At 41.8% G+C, this 14,040-nt stretch overlaps 1 protein-coding gene and 1 long non-coding RNA gene across 15 annotated transcripts in view; one reads left to right on the plus strand and one right to left on the minus strand.

The window, feature by feature from the left end:
• The window catches only part of CLOCK (clock circadian regulator), a 64,820-nt gene extending 55,105 nt beyond the window's left edge, over positions 1 to 9,715 (minus strand). For 4 of the 14 annotated variants that reach the window (XM_065060933.1, XM_065060927.1, XM_065060938.1 and 1 more), the window contains exon 1: positions 9,572 to 9,714. The gene's annotated coding sequence lies outside the window, so the exon portion shown is untranslated. Of the gene's footprint in view, positions 1 to 8,998; positions 9,016 to 9,571 lie in introns of those variants that run through there. The other 10 variants (XM_065060936.1, XM_065060934.1, XM_065060935.1 and 7 more) reach the window with 7 other exon arrangements.
• Positions 9,716 to 9,807: 92 nt separating this feature from the next.
• Positions 9,808 to 13,684, plus strand: LOC135579351 (uncharacterized). Its single transcript, XR_010472220.1, has 2 exons — positions 9,808 to 10,190; positions 10,370 to 13,684. It is a non-coding gene; the product is annotated as an uncharacterized LOC135579351 (long non-coding RNA).
• The last annotated feature ends 356 nt before the right edge of the window (positions 13,685 to 14,040 follow it).

Here is a 14,040-nt window from a genome sequence, read left to right on the forward strand (position 1 = left end):
GTTTAACTGATATATTTTTTAAAGCAATTTCAGTTATTTTAATGAAAAAACATTTGTGATCCTTTTGACTTAAAGTGATAGTGCCTCAATTACCTTTGATAATAGAGGCTTCTACAGCCCTACCACAATTGCACTGAAAAGTCCTCCAACTTGTACAAAAACTGGATGTAATAGAACATAGTGACAGAGCAACACAAATGCCTGAGATAGAAATTTCAGGCACAGTTGCCTGTTGTTTTGCCACTGACTTTAAAAGTAAGTTAAATTGACAGTTAAATTTCCTAAGGGGTTAAAAAAAAATAATCTTAGGACTAGAATTTGTGTCCTGACTTTCCTGCCAAACCGATCAAACCAGCACACTCTGAAATCCTTTTCCTGCCTCATCTTATTTTTTTCTTCATAAAAGCCAAACCCATCAACATAATTCATAAGTTTGTACATATCTTTTTCCTGTCCCATTTCCTAACACCCTCTAGTCACTCTTCATCTTGATTCAAACTACTCTTCTGATTTTATCATGCTTTCCAGATCCTACAAAATATCACATTTTCCCACTTCTCCTTCCAATCCCTATACTATTTGGACTTATTTTATATTGTTTTTTGCTTCTATGTTCTCATTTTCCTCCTTGCTGACCTACCGTGCTCTGTTCTGAGAAATGACTTGTTTAATTCACCCACTATGACTCACTTATTCATTTGAATCCTCTCCCCCGTTTCTGAGGTCATTCTCCTCATTTTCTATGTCAATGAATTTCAGATCACAAGCTGTTCAAGGCTGGAACTATATCTTATTATCTATGAAGCATCATGCAAAGCTTTAGCACAGCACAAAATGTTTAACTAATGCTTCTGAGCTGAAAAAAAAAAAATCTGAAAAAAAAAACTCAAGTACAGTATTTTAGCTACAGAAACGTTTTCAGAAAACATATTTTAAGCAAAACTGCTGAGATGTTAATCATTCGAACTACTATACTGGTTTCATCCTCAAACGCACAACTGCTAGTAGTAGCTTGATTACATATAATGAATGTTGCTGCTGTGAATGGCAAGAAAAACTTTATTAAATCACATTACTACATTAAAATTGACAGCAAGGAAAGTGTGTGGAGGGAGAGTCTGCATTCCTATTCTGACAGTTCTTGGAAGCTGTGATTCATGCTGCTACTTGCTCTTCTACTCAGAGACAGAGGAAAATCTTTTCCTTTAGAATATTTGTTGCTACTATGAAAACTCCTTGAAAATGAGCACAAGTCAAAATCTCCTATTTTGCAGTCCATTATAATATTTTTAAATGGAAGTATTTTAATAATCTAAATTGATGAATTAAAATTTGCAAATACTATAAAACTTGTGAAGACTACATTGATTACTGAAGGCTTGAAAAGTATATTTGACATTATTGAGCAGAGAATTATCTAGAAATGAAGAGCAAGCTAGTAAAGTTTTCTTCATTTCCACCATTACTGTCTATGAGAAGTTTCTCTAAACCTTTCAACAGGAGGGACTACAGTCCTCCACTGAGACTTGATAGAATCTTACAAGTTGAACATAATGTGGTAAATTTCAGTCTGCTGTTCATCATGATTAATAGGTAATGCAAATATAGGCAAGACAGGAAAGAAACAGAATTGTCATTCTAGACAGAAACCCAGCTCCTGCTTTTCAACTAATAACTCCATGTTACAAGACAGAGGAGTGGGCTTACAGGAAATCCAATGTAGGAGGTATTATCTTTTGTTCTTATGCTGAAAAATCTTATTATTTGGCCATTAATTGACATATTACATACAGTAATGGTATCACCAGAAATTTTTAGACAGCATCTTCTCAGCTTCATCTCTCCACTATTAAAAGCATTTATTCACCATGGCCTTTAAATAGGAAAATCTATTTCTTAAACTCAAGTTACACTTTCTTTTCCTCTTTACTACTGAAAGTGAGGTCTAAGTTCTAGTCTTTTCAAAGAAATACACCAAAACCCTGAAATAATCACAACTTACAGCTGTGCTGTTAATTTCAAAAGGATTTATTTTACATACTAAACCAAATCAAGAGTCAGGCAACCCTGCAGTCAGTGAAACATAGTATCATATCATCTAATTCTGATCAGGACAGTAATTCCCGGGTTAATGGTCAAAACATCTTTTACCATCTTATTATCAAGCAAGTTCTTCAGCGAGCAGTACACCGCAATTCTGAGAGCTCTACCCTGTATCAACACTCTCCTCCCCCCACCACAAGAAGCCAGCTTCCCCTTGTGTTGCCCTTCTGACACCACAACAGTCTCAGTCCCCATCCTCTTCCAAAACAGCCCCATGTTCTGCCTGTCTCCTCAAGCCCTCTTGGCTCACACAGACACCTCTTGTTCTCCTGTCCAACTTCAACCCTGCATGTGCTGAATGAAAGCAGGACAGTACCAAACTCATATTGTACTCTCTCTCTCAAGAGAGGGTAGTGACACGTTTCTCTCTGTCCGGTTTGCCTGTTCTCCAAAAACCTGTAGGAACATTATAGCCTTTGAGATTTCTATCCTTCCAACAAATATGGTGGCAATTGGTCAACAATTTAAAAAGCTGTTGGTGAATACATAAGAGTGAGAGAAAACAAGGAGAACGGAAAGCCTAAGCTACATTTCCCTAAGAAACTAGGCTTTAAAACAAAACAAAACAAAACAAAACAAAACAAAACAACGACAACTCCCTACAGGTTTTAATGACAAAAATTTCTTAGTTGTTCACTCAGCCAAGGGAAATAAGCAGATTTTGGCAAAAACTTCCTGATTTCTCTGACTTTTCACAGCGTCACACTTGGGTTTCAAATATACCTTTGGGGGACTAAGGACTGGGAAAGATACTCCTGTGACAAGGTATGTTTTGCCGTAATATATCTTGAAGCTTTTGGATGACGGATGAAAACTCCAATAATAAAAAACCTTTGGCATTTCTCTGACAAGATCCATCTGAAAAATTACAAACTTTCTATCTTAACACACAAGCAGGAATTTACCATTTCCAAATTCACAAACACCTTTTTGCCAGCAGCTGCCAAACTGCTGGAATATTATTCTGTCAGGGTACATGCCAGTAACAGCCACAACTAAAAAGGCAAAAACCAGTCTCTGACATTATATTAAATGTGCAATGAAACAATCACCAAACACAACAAATGCTCTTAAATGCCAGAAACTAATATTTACTACATCATTAAAAGCTTTAGTCAAATGTAAAAATAGAGAATTATGTTTTATTTTAAAAAGCAGCAGCATTCTCGGTATTCAAAATATGAAATTAGTTAAATTAATACAATTTATTTTGGAGCATCCTTCTATTATGAGCCAACTTAGTATTTCATACTTTCACTATTTAATATGTAAAAATACATATTTCCTCAAGATTTCTAACACATTAGGAAATTCACACATTATCTTTCCTCCCTCCTACAAGAACCACTTGTTACAGGCCTGCCTACTCTGTGCTCACAAATACTTGCCCCAATGGTATTTAAAAGAAAGTGCTGGAACTTCCTGGATATCTACCAGTTCAGCAGATGAGATGCTTGTGGGATCTGAGATCATCCTTGTACAAGCAATTGAGATATATTCACAAACTTGTGGAGCTGCAAGCTAAAAACTCTTGCAGATGATGCTATTAGCAATACTATACCCTACTGTAAAGCACTTAAAATTCATACATCATGCTGGATGATCAGTCCACTTCCAAGTACTCCTCCTCTTCTAAGAAGTACTCCTCCTCTTCTAAGTGTCCCACAGCAACACCACTACCACGTGATAAATTTGTACCCTAAACTATAGTCTTCATCAAAAGAGAATATCAGCAGGACACAAAAAGGGGACTTCATACAACAGGATCCATAGTTCAAAAGTACCAAAGCCAGGGGAGTTTCCTCACTTAGCAAAACTTTTGAGAAAGTTAGTAGAGACGCAAACCATAAAAGTAACCAGTGAACGCAATATTATGCCTCCACTTTCACCTGTTTCTGAAGGCCTAGGACACAGGTAAGGTTAGTGCTCATAATCTTAGTCCCTGTCCTTAATGTACATAGATAAGCTCTTCCCATCAAAACAGGAGTAATATATTCCTTTAACATGTCAGCAAGAGGAAAAAGATGTGCATGCTCTAATTTTGTCCAGTTGCACAGGGTTACAGCACAGTAACTTGGAACAGAGAAATCTAGAAGCCAATCTCTACTCTGCCAGAAGGGGATCAAACCATAATCTTTCAGCAGGCTCCACACTGCAGTGGGGTAATGGATCAATTTAGAGCTTCTCATTTCAGTGGCAATCTTCAGAACACGGAAGAAAAATTAAAAGTAAAGATTTGCTGGACAGAGCAAAACTAGCAGTGTGCATGCCTAAGGAGAAGGGCATCCAAATGAGAGAATGGAGTCCTGGTTTCCAGTTTCTAATGGCATTCAAAATTTTAAATGGAAGAAAATACAAAACAGTTTTTGGAACACAGGCACTCACCTCCAATTCATCCAAGAAAATAAGTGGCCTAATATTTCTCTTTGTCCCAATTAGACTTCAATCATTTTGTGCACAAGGAAAAGTGGATTTCTAGGGTTTGTGTTTTTGTTGGTTTCTTGGTGTTCTCTTGTTATTTTTCGAGGGGGTGGGTGGTTTGATTTATTTTTTTAAAGATGACACCAACAAAACACCTTCTCCTCCTCCCTTTGTGTTTTTGAACAAAAGAGACAGTCACCACAGGGATTTGGTCTGAGTCCAACCCCACAGGTGTGCCCAAGGTGTGGTTTGAACATGCCTTCAGACAAGTGAATGCCTAATTTACAGATTGCCTAATTTATGAATAGTAAACTGCATCGTTCCTCAGTAAACAGATTTAGATGCCAAGATACTCAGTTGTGACAAGATCATGGAAGATCTGGGGGAAAACAAAACCTCAAGGTGCTTTACTAGTAAAAATCTAGAGATCTGTAAAATTTAGCCATGGCTACAATTTTAGTTGGGACTAGAAATCCAAAACCCATTTAAACCACAGTTTTTACTTCACTATATTATTTCATAGATCTGTACACCAAAATAATATACACCAAAAAACTTCCTAGTGATATCTGCAAATATTCTTTTTAATGGAATTCTAAAGGACCTCCATAGAACAAGGGCACATTATTTCAAAAATCCACTTTGAATGTATCTGTCTTACTCCAGGAATTGTCTTCTTTCATTTTAACATAAGCATAATATTCTAGCACCATTTATCTTGTGGTACCAGACTGTCATTATGGGTAAAATAATATTAGCTTCAAAACTGAAATTTTCTCATGTATTCAGAGATAATTGAACACTAATTATAAGGACAAAGTAATTAAGTAGCCACATTTGTGCCTCATTTGGCTACATTTTTATCATGAAGATAAGTAATACTTATAGTATCTACTAAGCTTCACTCTTTAAATATGTCTTTACCAGCCTTGAATCTGATAGGCTGTGTCTAATTTTTAAGGATCTATATTTAATAAAATATTAATACTACTAACAATGATTTTATAATAAACTCCACAATGCTCCTCAGAACATCAGTGCACAACAAGAAAAAAAACTGAATTGATTTTAATGACAAAATGTAACAGTTGGAAAGAATCCAGAGTGCGCAACGCTAAACTGCTGAAAGAATCTGAGAAGCCTTGTTGCTTCTACATAATACTAGATATATGACAACCGCAGAGTAACAAAACTTTTTACATATGTAATTATATATTCTGAAAGCGGCTATAATTAAGAATTTATATGATACACAAAAAGTAGGGTAAGAGAATATTAAGACTATAAAATTAAACACTCAGACATGAGGTATGCCCAAATTAGAGCGGCCTTTGCATTACAAAGGAATTTTGTGGCAGCAGTAGGGGATGAGAATTCAGTCCTTCAGGGCAGCAAGCAACTGCGTTAACCACAAGTCTCCTTCCTCTTCTGTGCTTTTGCATTTCACACCTTTAACTCCTGCAACAAATTAACATGGGAACCTCCAACAAACGGTTTCAAACTAAAAAAATAACCAACTGCAACTCTAAGTTGTTTTCCCCAGGTGGACCTGGGGAAAGGACCTGGGCCTGACATCCCTTCCCAATGGATTTGCCACCAATTTGCTTTGCCAGAGTTACGCAGAGACACTGGAATCTTTCACTTCAGACTCTGCTACACAGCTGAAGATGAGCTTCCTACACCTCTTTCTATCCTGAAAGACCACTAAATTCCAAATACTACCAATACTATTAATGATAATTCAGCATTAGTAGAAGATGAGAAAGATAGTTGAATGGTTTGGCCACTTTTTGTCTATAGTCCCACAGATATTTTTTCTTCCCCTCCAGAGATAAATCTACCTTAGAACAGCTACTGCTCTCTCAGCAGCCTGGAGACTCTCTCCTATTCTTGTGCCACCTCTCCAGTGGTGCCAGTACAGCTTTCTACAGGGTAAACCAGCTCAATTAGCACAGAAAGTTTAAAAATACTTTGTAAAATAAATAAATAGAAGGTGAGAATGGCAGGAACAAATACTACTGTCTTTGTCACACAACTATTTACTAATACCACCTATCCTCAGAAACATTTCTAGATCTGCTTCATCATCTGGCCTTTACCATTTCTAGTGTTCATACAGAAACCGGTACTTTTAAAAGGGTGAAACACTAAAATGTGCTTTTCTTTATTTCAAAGTCTTTTTCTCAAGAAAAATTAACTCATTATAGTGTAATTCAAAGGAAGGCATCTTAGCTTAATTCCTAATTATATTGTGTGTTTCGTATTAAAAACCGTATTAGGGTACTAACTTTCTATTTTAAGAGGAGAATTATCCATATTCTTCAATCTACAAAATCAGACTGAAACTGTGAGACTTTAGACAGCAAATTATACATCTCTCCTGAAGAGGTGCATAACTAAAAAAGGAGCTGTTTTCAAATGATGAAATTACCTAGAGAAGAAAACGCTGTTTTTGATTCACAACTATTTTCAATACAAGTCTATTACTTTTAGTAAAAAAAAAAAAAAAAAAAAAAAAAAAAGTCACAGCTTTTCAAGTTGAAAAAAACATTTCACATAAAGAACATATGGGGAGGGTGGGGGTCAATATTTCTACCTCTAATTTATACCTTGAACTTTTTGCACAAATTTAGAATAGGGGCAAAAAAATAGCAAAAGCACAAAGCTCCTGAAAGCAGGAATTGCCTTGGCAAGACCAATCTATCCATGAAGATTCAGGACTCTGATGAAATTCTATACTAACAAGACAATTAACCAACACTACAAATTGCATTTAAAGTAATTACCACTGAAGTTCTTAAATTGCTTAGTACAAAAATTAGCTAGAACAGAGTGTTTATGGGGTCCTTAGAGCATTAGTAAAGAAACTACTCTCTGCTTTTCTCAAGTCCTTTTATTTTACCTATATGTGTTAAACTTTTCTATGCAAGTACATGAAGCGGAAGAAATAAAAAACAAAACATGGCTGAATGACATCTTAAACTACTAAATATCAACCCGGGAGTTATTATTTTCCTTTTTAGACTGTTTCTTAAGAAGGAACAACTCTTGCCTTACCAACAAAATTCTCAGACTTTAAAAAGCTAGCACCCATGTTCAAGCAATAATCCCTGACCCAACCATGTAACTTCTAATCTGAAGGCAGCATCTGTAGCATTTTTTAAAAAGTATCTTAAATGGATATATATGAAAATCAAATTTATAAAAAAAAAAATGTGGTTACTTGTCCTGTCAAGTAGAATTCCTCTCTATTTTAACAAATACTGTCTAGTTTCAAACAACAGGCCCAAAACCCACAGATATTCACGGACAAAATCAATTTTATTCTTGTAAGACTGAACAGTGCAAAACAACTGCAACTGCTTACATTGAACTTCACCAGGACTACCACAATTCAGGTGTATTTCTCAAGTATTTCTTTCACTAGAGTATTTACTTAAACAATCCTCTTGCCTTCTGCCACACCTGTCACACAGATAAATGATCTACGCTAAATATAACCACATTAAAAAAAAAAAAAAAAGGTAGTTAATTTTAACCTGGATCATTTCCCCAACCCTGTTACAGGACAGGGTTCTGTGAACCCTTGTGTTGGCACAGCTGCGGGAGGCAGCAAAGAGGTGAGAGTTGGGAGCAAGCAACAGACAGGCCTGTTTAAATCAACATTGCTACCAAAAGCATTGCTTGTCAAACTGTGTCATCAAAAAAACACCTTACTTTAAGGATTTAGAGGATCAGGATCTACAATCAGGCACTCTGTCTCTACATGCTGCTTCATATCCAGCTAGAACTATATCTGACTTTCCTTGTGCCTCTTAGTAGGTCAACTTTTAACATGCACATAAAAACAACTGCCTTATAAACAACAACCTTATAAAAATCTCACTACAAATATGCTCGATTAGTTTACAAGCACTCTTCTGCATGAAAAACACATTTCAAACTCATAATCAGGCCTAAATTACTCGAAATTTGAAAGTGAAGCCAACGAAAAATCCAAGTCTATTTTAACAGAAACACAAACGTGAAGTACCACGGATTTCTTAATCCCTCACCGGTCCATACTTCACACACATATGCGTGGGGTATTTGACACACTGATTTTAAGGATGCATGCAAGTCGGGAGACGATTGGGGGCTATTGAAAAGTTCTCATGTTTAAGAGCAAAGATACATCATAGAAACTAGAATAAAGTTATCAGATAATAAAAAAATAAGCCCACGAAGTGGGTAACTCATCCTTGTACGCCGCGGCTCTAGTCCACCTGCCACAGGGAGACCTGGCGCCGCAGCAGCGCCCGGCACCATGCAACCGCCGGGAACCCGGGGCCCGGCAGAGCTGTCCCGCCGCAGGAACCGCCCGGGGGCCGCCGCGGCCCAGCCGCCTCCTCACGGCCCAGCCGCCGGGCGGGCACCTACGGCCGCGGCCCCAGCGCAGCCGGCTGCGCGCCTTGTAAACACTTTCCCCGCTCACCGCGTTGCGCGGAGCCGCCGCGGAAAAGCTGCCCCACGCGCGGGGCGGCGGGGACGGGCGAGCCCCTCCGGCAGCCGCCAGACGAGCCGCCCCACGGAGGGGAGCAGCGGCGGCCGTCCCCCGGGGTGAGGCGCCGCCCGCGGCTCTGCCCGCCGCCCCGCCGATGGGCCGGCGGCGGCTCGGTTCGACAGGGCGGCGGGGGATGCCGGGGAGTCCCGCGCCCGCCCTGCCTGCGCGCAGCCCAGGCGGTGGGGGCTGGAGCGGCCGGGCGGGCGCTGGGCCAGGCGGGCAGGGCTCCAAACGTGCCCGGGAGTTGTGACAGGAGCAAAGTGGGTCACCGGGCCTAGCGGGTGCCCCGCGAGCGCCCCCCGCCCCCGGCGGCGGCCGCCCCCGCCCCCGCCCGCGCGCGGCCCAAGGGCAGCCGCTGCCCTCCTCGCGCGCCGCGGCTGCCCTGGCGGCGGGGGACCCGCCGGCGCTGTCAAACTTTACCGGCCCCGCTCCGCGGCGTCCCCCGCCTTCCCCCCGCCGCAACCGGGCCCGGCGGAGCCGCCCGCCCCGCAGCGCCCTCCTTACCCGGCCCCGCACGGCCGCTGCCCGCCCGACCTCTCCCGGCGAACGCCGCTCCCTGCGCGCAGCCCCGAGCCCGCCGCCGGCACAGAGCCTCCTCCAGCGGCAGCACCAGCAGCCGGGCCCGGGACTCCCCCGTCACCGCGCCTGCGCCGACGAGCCCACCGTCGGCAGCAGAGGCGCCTCGCGCCACCGCGCGTGCGCCGGGGCGCACTGCAACCCGCAGCGACGGGCCCCTCGCGCGGCGCCTCCACCGCGCAAGCGCAGTAGCGGCGGCGCGCGGGGAGGTGATCCCCGGCTCTCCACCCGCCTTCCTACGCGTGCGCAGCCGCCCGCCTGGGAGCCGTCCGGGCAGCGTAGGGCTGGGCGCGCGGGGCTGCACAGGCGCAGTGGGCGCCACGCCCCCCCGAGCTGGGCTCACCTCACCTCACCTCGCCTCACCCCGCTCCGCCGGGGCTGGAAATGGCCGTGGTCGCGGTGCCTCGGCTGTCGGCCGCGGTGGGCGGCGCTCCTGCGGGGTCTTGTCCTGGAGACTGGGGAAGCCCGGCGCGGCGAGACCCGGCAGCGTCATGTCTTCGGCCTGGAACGTCAGGGCTCACTGAGCTGACGGTAGCTGGGCTGCGAGGTGAGGAGCCGGGGAGCGGGGACGGTGCCCGTGCCCGTGCCCGTGCCCGTGCCCGTGCCCGGCCGCGCTCAGCCTCCGGACAGCGGCGCTGTGGGAGGCTGCGGGTGATACCGCTTTGCGGCGTGGCCGGGGCGGCTGCCGCCGCTGCCATGCAGGATGCTCGGGGGCTTGTTTTGCAGGCGGGCGCAGAGCCAGGAGCCGAGGGCTCGGAGGAGTCTCCGCGAACGGAGGCGAAGCAGTGAAACTGGTGCACGGCGCCGTACGGCAGCGCCTGAGCCTCGGCGCGGAACCCGGTGGGGAATAAACAGCGTCTCGGTGCTCGCTGGGAATAGACGTGCTACCACAAGTTATTTTGGGATACAGGCGATCCCTCCGGGTGGTAGTCGGTGGTTTATTTTTTATGTATATGCTGGTAAAGCTTAACGGAGTGGCAGAGAACAGACTTGATCGTCTCAGTCCTTCTGCCTGTGTGAAATGTTTTTAATACCGGTGTTATAAAACAGTATTACCAAATTTTAAAAATAAGAAATGGCCATAGCTAAATTTAATATCTCGACAGCTAATAAAATCTTAGAACCTTAAAATTACCGTACCAATGTTGCACTGTTTGTACAGTTCGTGGAGTAGTAATATTGGCTGTTGAGGTCTGGGAGGTTTCTGGACCACCAAAGTGATGAAGGGTTCACAGCAAGTAACTTTCCTACTTTCAGCAATTTAAGTCTGTTCTTATTGTTTGCAAGACCTTACAGTTTGGAGGTTTTTTTAATGTGGCTGCAAGGTAAAAGAGTAATTGCGAACTTGATAAACTGAAGTGCCCTGTTTGGGGTTGAAGTATTTTTGTTAGGCAAACGACACGTTGATGTTGTGTAGGTTAGCTCAGAAAACAGCTGAGGAAAACACAGCTGTAGTGGGAATTAGCAGGACAATCTTTGGTAAAAAATGTTAGAATTCTTGTGTTTGTGTCTTGGTAAGGCTTATAAAAACTGTAAGATATGTCTGTATTATTGACTTTGCAGAGAAAGTTGAGAACCAGCCTAGCTAATAAACAGCATCAGGTATCAGAGTTAATCAGATGACTGATAGTGCACAGTTGTTATGTACAACTGTAATGGATTCCAGCCATGCTACTACTGCAGGACTGGAATATGCTTACATGTGCAGTGACTATGTTAGAGTATGCAGCAGAACATAGCAGCAAACTGTTTTCTGTAAAATAAAATGTTTCTTGGTGGTAATAGCATGTAAATATTCCCAGTTTTCTTTCTCAGTTGCAAATATGTTGATTTTTCAGTTGGTCTCCTAAACAGCAATATGTCTAAAAGCACAATTACAAATGTGTATAGAAGCTTAATTGGTGTTTGTGTCTGGAATGAAGTAGGAACTCGGCTGCAAAATCTCATGGAATTTTCTTTCTGGATTACTTTTCAGCTAGATCAGTTTGCCCATTTGACTCATCTTGTGACCAAAGTCTTATGCAAAGGTATTGTAGGGACAAGAACCTCTTTAAGAGTAGTGCTGCTAAAGAACTAACCATGTGCTCAGTTTTTCCACTGGAAGAATTCTGAAAAGCATTAGTAAAACCACTTATTTTTGTTACTTACTCATTCCATTGCTCTGTTCTATTCTATTTCTATTCTATTCGCCCCTATTGCTCTATTTCTAGCTTTCAATTGAGGAAAATGTGATAAACAAAATTAATAATTTCATTACTCATGCAAAGGATAATGTTCCTGTGATGAAATGGAGTGAAAATAATAGGATACAGCAGAAATGGAAAATCCAGGAGAAAATGCAGGAATGTTTTCAACAAAAATGCAAAATTACCAGAACTAGATAGAATATGGCCAAGAAATTAGGAGGGTAAAAATAGCATCAAGCTATATGTATGGAGTTTGCCACATGATCTTTAGTAACCAGTAGTAATTATCGAGGAAAACAAAGTAGAGATACTGTAATGTCTCTCTTCAGACCTTGCATCTCTGGGAGCATAACACTTACCTGCTTCAGTGTTGCAGTAGCAACTTACCCTTTGTGGCTTGCACATCTTATGTTTTGCAACCTGACAAGATTAAAACAGGCAACATAGCTGTGGAAATCACATGCATTTCCATTTTCTGCCAAGGTTATGGCCTAACCAAGGTCATTTTTTTAATGCATCTTTTCTTTTGAAAATATTTTAAAGGCTTCTGAAGGAACAGGACAGACAGATTAAAAATTGTGTGGTAGTTTTATGAAATAATTCTCCACCTAGAAATACTATTTTTCTGGCTCTTATTGTCAATGTGAGTTTGCTCTAATGCGTACTGATAGCTTTGTTTCACTCACAAATGTTGCATGACAGCCAACATAATTTTCAGAGATTGCCAAATTATGACCAGTGAATCTTTTGTGAGTTATTGAGTGATGTGACAATAAAAGGCCTGAAATGCAGAAATTTCTGATGCACTTCCATTAACTATGGCTGCGTTTCCTACAGAACTGTCATCACCGTCTTGTGCACAAGACACTTCAGAGTCATAAAACAATCATCTGCTCAGAATGTTTCTTTTTGATCCTCACTGGCATTCCGAAGAGGATCTGTTTGAGGAAGCAGATTTTGAAACTAAATTTCATATCACTCCAGAATACTAAAATCAGAACAAAGATGCTGACTTGAAAGCCTGTCACAATGTACATAATCCTTGTAAAGCAAGAGTCACTAATGTTCATGCCGAGGCCCTTTCCCTACAAATGGTGTAACAGATTAAGAACCAGAAACATCTGCTTTTAACCTTGGATTTTGCTGCTGCTTTGTCTCGTGTGATGGCTGTAATCATGATCACGTGGTCACTTGGAGGAAGCAAGGGGAGCAAAGGCCCTTTCCTGTCATAGCTGCTGACCGCTCCTGTTACTTCCAGTGTGACACCACCAGCACTGATACAGTTGTGTGTTGTGTTTGTGTACCTCACAGCAGCCACGCAAGCAGGAAGGAGGCTCACCACTAAGAGGAACCAGGTGGTAGTATTCCTTTTGTAGCAGCCAACACTGATACTCACCTAACATGACTGTGGAACTATCTAAAGTCACTGATGACTTATTTACATTTAAAACTACTAGTTAGCTTTCTGGTTTGAAGTGGCAGATAACCCAGTATGTCTGAAATGAAATGCATCTACTAGTTATCTCTTTGAATCTGCAAAAGATAAGTTTTTACAATAGTATCTACCGGTAGGTGTCTACTAATACTGCATCTGTATCCTACTGGGTGGAAAAAAAAATGGCTAATGTTAATTGTTTTTCTTAGGTATCTGTGTCCTGAGCGTTAAGTGAACTGTTTCTGTCTCGCTTTCCTTTATGCATCCTGATGCTATAAACCATATCAGCTGTATATAACTGAGTCTTCATTAGCACATTGAGATTGCTGCTTTTTATTTTTGGTGATGAGTCACTGGAAAAATAACAGTAATACAATGCAGTTTGATTCAGTACTCATAATAAAAAATGTTGAATCAGGAGCATGGTCTCTTCATTCACTCATGTAGCATTGCTTACCTACATTTGTATCGTAAACGACTTTGTTAAGGCTATACTTAGTTTTGTTAGGAAGGAACAATTAATCCACTTGTCAGTATTCTCAAATAGTGGGAAGATTATCCTTGACACTGGAGAAAATTCTTGAACACCTGTCGAACGAGTGGAACTATTAGTCAGTGCATTCAGGGCCAAATCCCAATTTTATATCACCAGGCACATCATAGACTTTGGGTCACCCTTTTTAAAGGGGGGAACTGGGAAAGTATTTAGCAGAGTTCCACTACAGTCATTTCACTGAGAATTAAATGAGTATTTTGTACCTATGCTGGAGAAAAGG

Source organism: Columba livia, chromosome 4, assembly GCF_036013475.1.
Source record: "Columba livia isolate bColLiv1 breed racing homer chromosome 4, bColLiv1.pat.W.v2, whole genome shotgun sequence".
Taxonomy (NCBI): domain Eukaryota; kingdom Metazoa; phylum Chordata; class Aves; order Columbiformes; family Columbidae; genus Columba; species Columba livia.